Source organism: Salvelinus namaycush, chromosome 26 (genome assembly GCF_016432855.1).
Source record: "Salvelinus namaycush isolate Seneca chromosome 26, SaNama_1.0, whole genome shotgun sequence".
Lineage (NCBI taxonomy): Eukaryota > Metazoa > Chordata > Actinopteri > Salmoniformes > Salmonidae > Salvelinus > Salvelinus namaycush.
In genome coordinates, this window is record NC_052332.1 from 36632508 (window position 1) to 36644826 (window position 12319).

Here is a 12319-nt window from a genome sequence, read left to right on the forward strand (position 1 = left end):
ATACCATTGCCTTAAACAAATCTTAGTTTAGTCACCAGTTTAAGTTGAGTGGGGGTATCCATGGCATTTTCCAATTATGTCCCTATTTTACAAATCAAAAAAATTGAGAACCTTTCATAATGTTGCCAAACAAAGACTCAAACTTACCTGAGACTCCCTGTCTCTGCCAATCTGTCCCTGCATATCTGTCCCCAGCTCTGCTGTCTGTGTGCCATCTGTTGCCTGCTCTGCCTAATGACATCATTGTGAAACATTTCCATTAGCATTTCACTTCTTTCTTATGAACATTTTATCAACTCGTCTTTGAGATATTAGGCTACTAGAGTTCTTACTTTGCGTTTTGGTGTACTGAAAAATACTCTGTCTGTCTTTTTACTTTTTTCTGACATGTTTCTACCTGGCTGGCTGGCCGGTCTAGCTGCACACACACATTTACACAACACATGCTGCAACGTTTTGAAATTTTAACATAGTTTGTTTCATATTGGCAGGCTTCCAACAATAGCTGAATTTGCAAAGCTAGCAAACACCAATTCCGTTTCTGTGGTGTTTGCTATAATCTTTGCTACCTGGTTAAATAAAGTTGGGAAGAAAAAAAAAATTCACTAGCGACAATTTAGCTTTTGCAACGAGACCATTAAATATATTTAAGACAATGGTATAAGAGTGTAGTTCTGTTCAGTTTGGACTTCAGTTTATCGCTAACCTTATCACAGGGACTTTGAAGCACTACAGCTGCATGCTAATCTTAGAATAAACTGACGATAGCAAATATTCCATCTTTGACGACGCCACATAAATGGAATAGGTACTAGCTAGCTTGATAGTTAATGTTTGCTTTAGTTTGCGCGCTAGCTCTGCAAATTCAGCTAGTGTGTGAACCCTGCAACATTAAAAAAATACACTGCTCAAAAAAATAAAGGGAACACTTAAACAACACAATGTAACTCCAAGTCAATCACACTTCTGTGAAATCAAACTGTCCACTTAGGAAGCAACACTGATTGACAATAAATTTCACATGCTGTTGTGCAAATGGAATAGACAAAAGGTGGTAATTATAGGCAATTGGCAAGACACCCCCAATAAAGGAATGGTTCTGCAGGTGGTGACCACAGACCACTTCTCAGTTCCTATGCTTCCTGGCTGATGTTTTGGTCACTTTTGAATGCTGGCGGTGCTTTCACTCTAGTGGTAGCATGAGACGGAGTCTACAACCCACACAAGTGGCTCAGGTAGTGCAGTTCATCCAGGATGGCACATCAATGCCAGCTGTGGCAAAAAGGTTTGCTGTGTCTGTCAGCGTAGTGTCCAGAGCATGGAGGCGCTACCAGGAGACAGGCCAGTACATCAGGAGACGTGGAGGAGGCCGTAGGAGGGCAACAACCCAGCAGCAGGACCGCTACCTCCGCCTTTGTGCAAGGAGGTGCACTGCCAGAGCCCTGCAAAATGACCTCCAGCAGGCCACGAATGTCCATGTGTCTGCTCAAACGGTCAGAAACAGACTCCATGAGGGTGGTATGAGGGCCCAACGTCCACAGGTGGGGGTTGTGCTTACAGCCCAACACCGTGCAGGACGTTTGGCATTTGCCAGAGAACACCAAGATTGGCAAATTCGCCACTGTGCTCTTCACAGATGAAAGCAGGTTCACACTGAGCACATGTGACAGACGTGACAGAGTCTGGAGACGCCGTGGAGAACGTTCTGCTGCCTGCAACATCCTCCAGCATGACCGGTTTGGCGGTGGGTCAGTCATGGTGTGGGGTGGCATTTCTTTGTGGGGCCGCACAGCCCTCCATGTGCTCGCCAGAGGTAGCCTGACTGCCATTAGGTACCGAGATGAGATCCTCAGACCCCTTGTGAGACCATATGCTGACATATGCACATTTGTGGCCTGCTGGAGGTCATTTTGCAGGGCTCTGGCAGTGCACCTCCTTGCACAAAGGCGGAGGTAGCGGTCCTGCTGCTGGGTTGTTGCCCTCCTACGGCCTCCTCCACGTCTCCTGATGTACTGGCCTGTCTCCTGGTAGCGCCTCCATGCTCTGGACACTACGCTGACAGACACAGCAAACCTTTTTGCCACAGCTCGCATTGATGTGCCATCCTGGATGAACTGCACTACCTGAGCCACTTGTGTGGGTTGTAGACTCCGTCTCATGCTACCACTAGAGTGAAAGCACCGCCAGCATTCAAAAGTGACCAAAACATCAGCCAGGAAGCATAGGAACTGAGAAGTGGTCTGTGGTCACCACCTGCAGAACCATTCCTTTATTGGGGGTGTCTTGCTAATTGCCTATAATTACCACCTTTTGTCTATTCCATTTGCACAACAGCATGTGAAATTTATTGTCAATCAGTGTTGCTTCCTAAGTGGACAGTTTGATTTCACAGAAGTGTGATTGACTTGGAGTTACATTGTGTTGTTTAAGTGTTCCCTTTATTTTTTTGAGCAGTGTATATACATTGCTATGGCGCGATTGACTGGATTACCTCACGTCAGTTACGTACATTGAGTGCCTTTCGGACAGTAGATACGAACCCTCTATTACCTTGCAAGCTTAAGAACTGGCAGTGGATCAAATCATTGTGAGGCAAAGGGCGGGGGGGTAGCAATCTTGTGAAACTTAAAAACGCGCTATTAAGTGTCTATAATCAGCACAAGTGCTTTCATTGCGTATTATTAATATTATTGAAATTACATAGTTATGTTTACAGTGATATATTGGGGGGGGACAAATCATATTTTTCCCAGGATGGGGTGGTCGTGTCCCCCCCGTCCCCCCTGGGATTTCCGCCTATGCTTTTAATTCACGCTTTGTTTTACCCACATTGTTACCGCAAGGACAAGTTATAAGATAAATAACTGCCTTAGTGGAGCACGTAATAATACCTTTGATTGGGATCGATTTCCCTGTTTGTGGGTGTTTGAAGGATCTGCATTTATAAGTGCCATTGCATTGAGCACAGCCATTACACTTATAATTTCCATCCAGTAGGGGCGCAAATAGACGTTGTTCAGGAACATCTTGGGGTGGCAAATCAGAGTGTACCAATTGGTCTCTGAGATTTCTGCCCCGCGAAAACACGACCAAGGGAAGGTCTGAAAACACATTACCGAGACTATCATCGGATTTTAGAATGTGCCAATGTTTGTGAACGATTCCCTTAATTTGTTCAGAGCGCTTTGAATAGCGGGTAGTTAGAATACAAGAATGCGTCATTTTGCGAGACTGCCCTTGAAAAAGGTCATGTTTTGTTTTGAATTTTCTCAATGGCAATATTAATCTGATCATTTTTGTACCCCCTCTCCTTGAATTTTCTTTGCGACTCAGCCATATTTCTGTCGAAATCTGATTGTTTTTTGCAAATTCTTTTGATTCGACAGAATTGACTGTAGGGCAAACTATTTTTCAAGGGAAGTGGGTGACAACTATCAGCCCTCAACAAACTGTTACGATCAGTAGGTTTCCTGTAAAGATCAGTGTCTAGAACATTATCTTCACACAAGATCAGAAGATCAAGAAAACTGATTTGACGTGTATCAGATTGCATAGTAAATCTCAGGTGCTCAGAACAGGAGTTAAGAAAAGCATGGAATGCCTGGAGCTGTTTTGCATCACTCCTCCATAGAACAAAAATATAATCAATATACCGTTTCCAAATAATGATGTTAGGCAAGAAAACATTTTTGAGAGGATTGAAAATAGACTGTTTCTCCATGTAACCTACATACAAATTAGCATAGTTAGGAGCCATGGGGGATCCCATAGCAGTACCCTTCGTCTGAATAAAGAAATCATTTAGAAACATGAAATAGTTGTGTGTAAGTACTATTTCAGCCAATGTTATAATGCATTCACTGGAAGGTAGTTTATTAGGGTCACGTTGCAGAAGAAAATGTTCCATAGCTTCAATACCGCCCTCGTGAGGAATATTTGTGTATAACGACTCAACATCAAAAGTAACTAACAAGGTATTCTCAGGGAGAGGATCAAGAGATTCTATGATAGAGATCATACTGCTGGTGTCCTTTACAAAGGAGGGGAGCTGTTCTGCGAGTGGTCTAATAAAAAAGTCAACAAAAGTAGATAGAGGGGCCGTTACTGCATCAATGCCCGCTACAATAGGGCGCCCTGGAGGTTTTGTAACATTCTTGTGTAATTTCGGCAAAGTATAGAAAGTGGCAATTTTAGGGTGTTGAATAGCCAAAAAGTCATGTTCTTTTTTGGTTATCTGACCACAACCTAAATACCCATCTAGGACAGTTAAGATAGTATTCTGAAATTGAGAAGTGGGGTCACTTCTGAGTTTCTTGTAAAAGGTGTTGTCAAGCAGCTGTCTATGACACTCATTTACATAAGCTGTCCTATCCATAAGTTTATTAAGTTTATATTTATTGTATGCTGCTATTTCTATGCCATTTTAATATTTGAGAAATTAACCAATGATATTAGGCCACTCGTGGCCATGATTACAGACACCTGTGTGTCTTGACACTATATATAAACGAGTCATCCCGCAGTGTCTGCGATTGTACCCTGATGAAGACAGCTTGCCTGTCGAAACGTTGGTAAATTAAATATTTTTGCATCTGAGCTCCTAGAGTGTGCGGCTCTCCTTTATTTTTAAGACTCAATATTGATGTCAGACTGCTGAAGGAACAAGGACCGCCAAGGACAGTGTTGCCGTTTTTATCGTGTGAAAATTGGACTTCCTGGTGTTTTTAGAACACTGGTGTTGTGAGATTAGGATGTCTAAGAAGAAATTTGTAGCCGAAATACTGCTGAGATATGTATCCAATGACGATGATTAGAAGTATGATGCATGATCTGTTTAATACATTGATGTAATGTCTCTTCAGGGTCACTGACTGTCGGGCAGGTTTATTATGGGTTTATGGTATCTAATCACATGTTCTGTGCACTTGGATGATTTGTATGTATAGTCTATAAAATCCCAAAGGAACTAGGCACGGAAGGATGAAACGACGAACAGATGAGGAAGAGTATATATATATACCCGCTTTACGTCTAGAGGGAGAGGATTATTACGATACTTGTAGAAGTGTCGTTTTGGTCTCCCTGTGCACAGTTGTTTGTAATAAAAGTCGTAGAAACGGGTCGCATTGTCTTTTGCATCCAGCAGTTCTCCCCATTGACCAGTTTTAAATTCGGAACAATATCAGGTGAGCAATTACTTCTTTCCTTTCCGGCAACACGGGAGTGATGTCACAAAACAAGATCTCAGAGTTGGCGAGAACGTTCCTAAGTATCAATGTGTGAAGTTTTTGCAATGGGTATGGTGACTATACACATCCATAAAGCTACACTTTAAAATGTGTTGAACTAGAATAATATTGGTGATTTTAAAGGTTTGCTGGGCAGTTTGATGGTCATGCTTTGTGATACACCCAATATTTGTATTATGGTTGATTATGAAGTTACACTATTCGAATGCAATTTGTAAATAAATCCAAGTTAAATTTAATCTGAAATGGACTGTAAAAATACATTTTAATCTGAAGACTACAATAGCTACATTTTTTAAAGGGGTATGCATCAGGGCCTGTATTCACAGCCCATCTCAGGGGTATTAATCTAGACCAGGGGTCTTTAACATTTTCTAGCATGAGAGCTACTTCAACGTGTTGTGAGCTAGATTTCAAATAGGCACATTCTTCTCTGCTTCCATGGGTCCTTAAGTGTACAAGACAGTAGTGCACTGTTTTCTGTCATTATACCTGCTAAAATAACGGTTAAAAAACAACTTTAAGGGGGGTACTATAACATCTGTGATTATTTTCCCCAAAATTATGTTTTTATATTTGCCATTGTTTTCTCAGTTATATTTTTCCTGGTATTAGTTGTTTTTCACTGTAAACATTACAATTGTTAATAGAGAAACAACGAAATGTGATGTTTTGAGTCCATGTCAATGCTTAAATCACATCGGAAGACCATTTTTTTTTTAGGCCTGGAAGAAAACGAAACGCATTTAGATTTCACTGTAATTCCCCTTTGATTGCACTTCTAGTAGGTGAGGAATTTGCCATCCAATGTGCAGGTCTAGTGATGGTTCTGTACTGCTGTTGCTCATTTCTTGGCAAAGTTTGCAAATAACAAATAATAGATCCAGATGATAAACTTACTCATTATATACTTCTGCCAGGTAAGACAACTTTGCAGTTAACATTTACTTGACAAGGTTTTGGGAAAGTATTTATTTCAACCCACAAGATGGTTATCACATAAACTGGCTACACATGGAGTGATGGACAAAGACTAGCACCACACAAACAGACACAGGCAATATTGCTTGAAATTACTTGGCATACATTGTGTTAGGTTTGGCTTTCTAAGCCTATAGTGGCTAACGAGGGGTGGGATAATGTCATTTTTTTGTTGATTAGATAGGTGGGAGCTTGCTGTGTCTGATACTTGTGAGAATTGCAAGTACTTTCAGAATTGTTTAGTGAGCTACTCATAGGTGGGCTGTGAGCTACTGTACTGGTAACTTGCGATGACCTGTTGGACAGTGGCAGTCGGTGCCGTTTAAGATGACGGAGGACTATTTTGTTTTTATGAGCATGGCCTTATTTCTACTACAGCATATTGGATGACTGTCATTCATATTCCATTCACCCAGCTCAATGTAACATCGATAGGTTTAGGCTACTACATGATACTGTCATGTTCCCTGTTCCCATCATGAGGTTACTACAACCTGGCCTATGAATGAAAGTTTAAAACATAGGTGCACAGGTTGAGAGAACTGTAAATAATCAAGGTGACAGACATTACACATTCAATACCGCCTTGCACACTCTTGCCTGCATCTAGCTGATATAGGGTGCAATCTACAGTTGCAAACAAGAGTTTCTATTGGACAAATTCAGGTATTTTTATCTCCATTTCGCTCCGTTTGCTATCGTTTAATAAACGTTTTTCAACAGAATCGGCAGAATGAATACACCCCTGATCACCACAAACACATTTTACTTTCATAGCAGCCACATACAAACACCATGATCATTTGCACGTTGTATAATTCCTTCTCGCATCTACGCACTCTCCTCCTCTCACCTTTTCCCTTTGCTTGTTGACTTCAGTGCACAATACAACAGTTGTCTGTGACCAGGTGAAAAAAACCTTTCCAAACCATAAACGCTAACCGCTACACACAGCCTACATTGTTGTCACCTAACATCATAGTCAACATAGCTAGCTACTAGAACTAATGCGTTAATAAACCTTGTACAATCATGGAGTACAGTAAGCAGTTTAGCAGTTACACCGGCGAGCCCCGGTGGCAATAAATTAATACAACCAAAAGCTTACCTTGACTTGGAAGAGTTCCAGTGTTGGATAGCCCTAGCCAGCTAGCTACATATCATCCCTCTGTTTGAGCCGGGTGTTTGAGTAGGCTAAACTAGCTAGCTGCATTCGCATGAAAGGGGAAAAAATAAAAGGAAATATAGATAGCTCTCACTCTCCTCTCGATTATCCTTCATTTTTTAAGAAAATTATTTATATATATTTTTTCAACTATTGTCTTTCTCTCTCTGAGTCAACTACTTACCACATTTTCTGCAGTGCTAGCTAGCTGTAGTTTGTGCTTTCTAGATTCATTTTCTGATCCTTTGATTGGGTCGACTACATGTCAGCTCATACTGCAATAGCTCTGATAGGTTGGAGGACGTCCTCCGGAAGTTGTCATAATTACTGTGTAAGTCTATAGAAATGGGTGAGAACCATGATCCTCCTAGCTTTTGTAGTGAAGTCAATGTACCCAAAGGAGGACGGAAACTAGCTATCCTCCGGCTACACCATGGTGCTACCCCAGAGAGTGCTGTTGGGTGTACTGTAGACCTTCATTGTAAAACAGTGTGCTTTAATCAATTATTTGGTGACGTGAAGATATTGAGAATCTAAAAAGTACACCGGTGCCCCCGCACATTGATTCTGTACCGGTAGCCCCGTTATTGTTATTTTACTGCTGCTCTTTAATTATTTGTTATTTTTATCTCTTACTTTTTTAGGTATTTTCTTAAAACTGCATTGTTGGTTAAGGGCTTGTAAGTAAGGTTGTATTCCTGTTGTTTTCGGCGCAGAAAATTATATATTTTTTATTGTTTCACAATTTTTTGACTCAGGCGCCTCTGTCCATTGTAATCTTGTTTATAATCAGAAATTCAATTGAGATCCTAGATCATCACTCCAACTGAGATGCTTCATACAAAAGGACCCAGATCTCAAATTACCCAACCATGGGACCTACCCTTATTGTGTAGCATTTCCCTGGGTGAAGCATAGAGGGCGCTACATTCCAGGAAGTGAGTGGCTTGTCTCGACTGAAGTACATCACCTTCGGTTAGGCCCAGTTGACTGAAAGTCGAGACTGCTAAGTCAATTTATGGTTGCACAAGTCAGACGGCACATTCAAACTATTATCTCCGTCATGTTTTGATGCTTTGTGTATGTAAACCAATAAATAAAGGCCCTTTTGATCCCTTCTAGGTATTAGACAACATTACATGATTATAAATCATGTTGTTCAAATGTTCATAGATGACCAGCAGGGTCAAATAATTGAGAAATGTTGTGACTAAACTAAACAAAACAAAATAAGTGTCAGAGGAAGGCCCCAAAAATTAGCCTCGTTATTGTTATGCAATTATTTAAAAAAAATTCTCACCAGTTTATTTAGTAAATATTTTCTTCACTCTATTTCTTGAACTGCATTGTTGGTTAAGGGCTTGAAAGTAAGCATTTTACGGTAAGGTTTTTGGCGCATTTGACAAATACAATTTGATGTGATTTAAATATCTAATAATGAAAGAGAAGGATTGCCGTTTTGAATTTGGACAAGTTTGTGTGGATTAGGTGGAAAAAAGGTCGTTGTCCATCAATAATGATACAGTGCATTCGTAAAGTATTCAGACCCCTTGACTTTTTCCACATTTTGTTACGTTACAGCCTTATTCTAAAATAGATGAAATCGTTTTTTCCCCTCATCAATCTACACACAATACCCCCTAAAACTAAAAACCTGTTTTCGCTTTGTCATTATGGGTTATTGTGTATAGATAGAATAAGGCTGTAACGTAACAAAATTGGGAAAAAGTCAAATGGGTCTGAATACTTTCCAAATGCACTGTAAGCCACCAGGTATAGACAACCTAGATGGGAAACTATGAGAATGGTAGCAGACTGTATTGCCACCCCTATTTGCCATGTCTTTAACCAAAACCTAAAGGAGCGTATGTCCACAGGCGTGGAAGAAAGCTCAAATAATTCCACTACCCAAAAAATAGTAAAGCACCCTTTGCTGGCTCTAACAGCTGCCCAATTATTTTTCTGCCTGTTCTTAGTAAACTGATGGAGAGAATTGTCTTTTAACAAATATAATGATGTTTTTTAAAGAACAAGTTAATTATTCACTCTCAGCATGCGTATAGGGAAGGGTGCTCAACTTGTACTGCATTGACTGATGCACGGACTGATGATTGGCTAAAATAAATGAATAACAAGATGATAGCTGGAGCTGTAATTGTTAGATTTCAGTGCAGCCTTTGACGTTATTGATCATAATTTGTTATTTCAAAAAACTCACTTGTTATGGCTTTACATCACCTGACATCACATGATTGCAGAGTTATTTATCCAATAGAACTCAGAGAGTATTGTTCAATGGAAGCTTCTCTAACATCATATATGTACAGTGCGGTATCCCTCAGGGCAGTTGCCTCTTCTCTATTTTGACAAATTATTTGCTATTTGTCTTACAACAAGCTAAAATTACTGTATATTAAATAGAAGAAAAAAAATGACTATAGAGTGTGCTGATGATTGCACACTCTACACATCAGCACCTACAGCCAGTGAGCTCACTGAGACTCTTAGCAAGGAGTTACAGTCAGTGTCAGAATGGGTAATTAACAATAAACTGGTCTTGAACACATCTAAAACCGAGAGCATTGTATTTGGGTCAAAGCAGCGGTCTCCAACCTTTTCTAGTATGAGAGCTAGGCAGCATCAAATTACGCAAAATGCATCATACGGGGATGATTTATGTATTTTGAAAGTTACATAACTTGAACACTTGATTGCTGACAAGCAAAACATTTTGGGACTACGTCAATAAAGGACTAATGAAACAAATACAAAAAGATAGTTTTTGGGTGAAGTTGTCCTTTAAGTAAAAGTACTACTACTACTAAAGTAGTTTTGTGGGGTATCTGTACTTCACTTTATTATTTATATTTTTGACAACTTTTATTTTTACTCCACTACATTCCTAAAGAAAATATGTACTTTTTTACACCCATACATTTTCCCTGACACTAAAAAGTACTCATTACATTTCGAATGCTCAAGCAGGACGGAATTATGGTCCAATTCACGCACCTATCAATAATAATGCGTTGTCATTCCTACTGCCTCTGATCTGGCAGACTCACCTAACACAAATACTGTGTTTGTAAATTATGTCTGAGTGTGCCCCTAGCTGTCCGTAAAAAAAAGTAATAATAATAATCATTGTGCAGTCTTGTTTGCTTAATATAAGGAATTTGATGTATAGCATTTACTTTGACTTTTGACTTTTACTCAAGTATGACAATTGAGTATTTTTTCCCACCACCCCTCTGGTGTCTCCCAACCCTGTTGTGTCAATAATGGTCTGAAAGCCTGGCTGGTTGTAGAGCTCGTATGATGTTACGATTGAAGTCTGGCTCTCAGCCTGTGACCTGTTGGTCACCTCATGGATGAGCTTAAAGGTCATTTCTGTTGATTTTCTGATTTAAATGGATATATTAAGTTCTGAATCAAAAACAAAGGTTCTGTAATATTAACAGTGAAATAAAGAATTTGGTGAATTTCATCTTATTTTTAGGGAAAATTGTGAGCGACTTGAAAAAAGTGCAAGAGTGCCAATATTTGTATTTTTGCCATCTATTTTTAACTGTGCTGTTTCACAAAGGCTCTGAACCAATATACATTTTACGGAGAGTATATTTTATATTAGTTATCATGTTGTTTTTAGTCACACCCTTCAGCTCCGCTCAACCCCTCCCATCTATCTCTTAACACCATCCAGTTTTGATTTCTATTTGCCATATATTTTTCAACTGTGCTGTGCTGTTTCACAAAAGTTCTGAACCTTTCTATTCTCAAGATCAATTTTTTTGCTAAAAGTATTATTATATTAGCGATCGATTGACAATGACTTTTCAAATCACCAAGCAGTGCTATTTGCAGAGTTAGCTCCAGGTAAATGTTGCAATTCTTCAGCAATTCCTGAACCTGCGACCAAAAACAAGCTATACTGTATATGGACAGTACCAAAACAAATGATCTAATGATTCTGGTTCTTCGCAGCAACATCTGCAGAGCTGGGATGGTTGTATCCACCATATATATATCATTATATTGGTTGCAAGATATTTGTATAATCATTTAAATAGAACAATTTTGAATCCGGGGTCGTTTTGTGTATTAGTTCGCTGGCAACAGCCCTCTTCAACTTCAGGATGGTGAGGAAAATCGGCTTTGCCCCTAAGACCCTCATTAACTTCTACAGATGCACCATTGAGAGTATCCTGCCGGGCTGTATCACCGCCTGGTACGGCCATTGCACCGTCTGCAATTGCCGTACCACCCTCAGGGCTCTCCTGAGGGTGGTGCGCTCAGTCCAGCGCATCACCGCGAGCACACTTCCTGCCCTCCAGGATATCTACAGCACCTGGTGTCACAGGAAGGCCAAGAAGATCATCAAGGACCTCAGCCACCCGAACCACGGCCTGTTCACCCCACTATTATCTAGAAGGCGGAGACAGTAGGTGCATCAAAGCTGGGACCGAGAGACTGAAAAACAGCTTCTATCTCCAGGCCAACAGACTGTTAAATAGTCACCACTACAAGGTCTCCGCCCAGTACCCTGCACTGAACTTAATCACTGTTACAAGCTGGCTACCACCCGATACTCTACCTTGCACCTTGCACCTTAGAGACTGCTGGTCACTACGCACTTCATATGTATATACTGTATTCTAGTCAAGGCTCATCCTATATAACTACGGCTGTACACACATTTCCTATTCATATACTGTCCACACTGTCTATACACACACCATTATATACATATACACTGTGGACAAAACATTAGGAACACCTTCCTAATATTGAGTTGCACCACTTTTTGCCCTCAGAACAGCCTCAAATCCATGACATAGACTGACTAGGTGAATTCAGGTGAAAGCTATGGTCCCTTATTGATGTCACTTGTTAAATCTACTTCAATCAGTGTAGATGAAGGGGA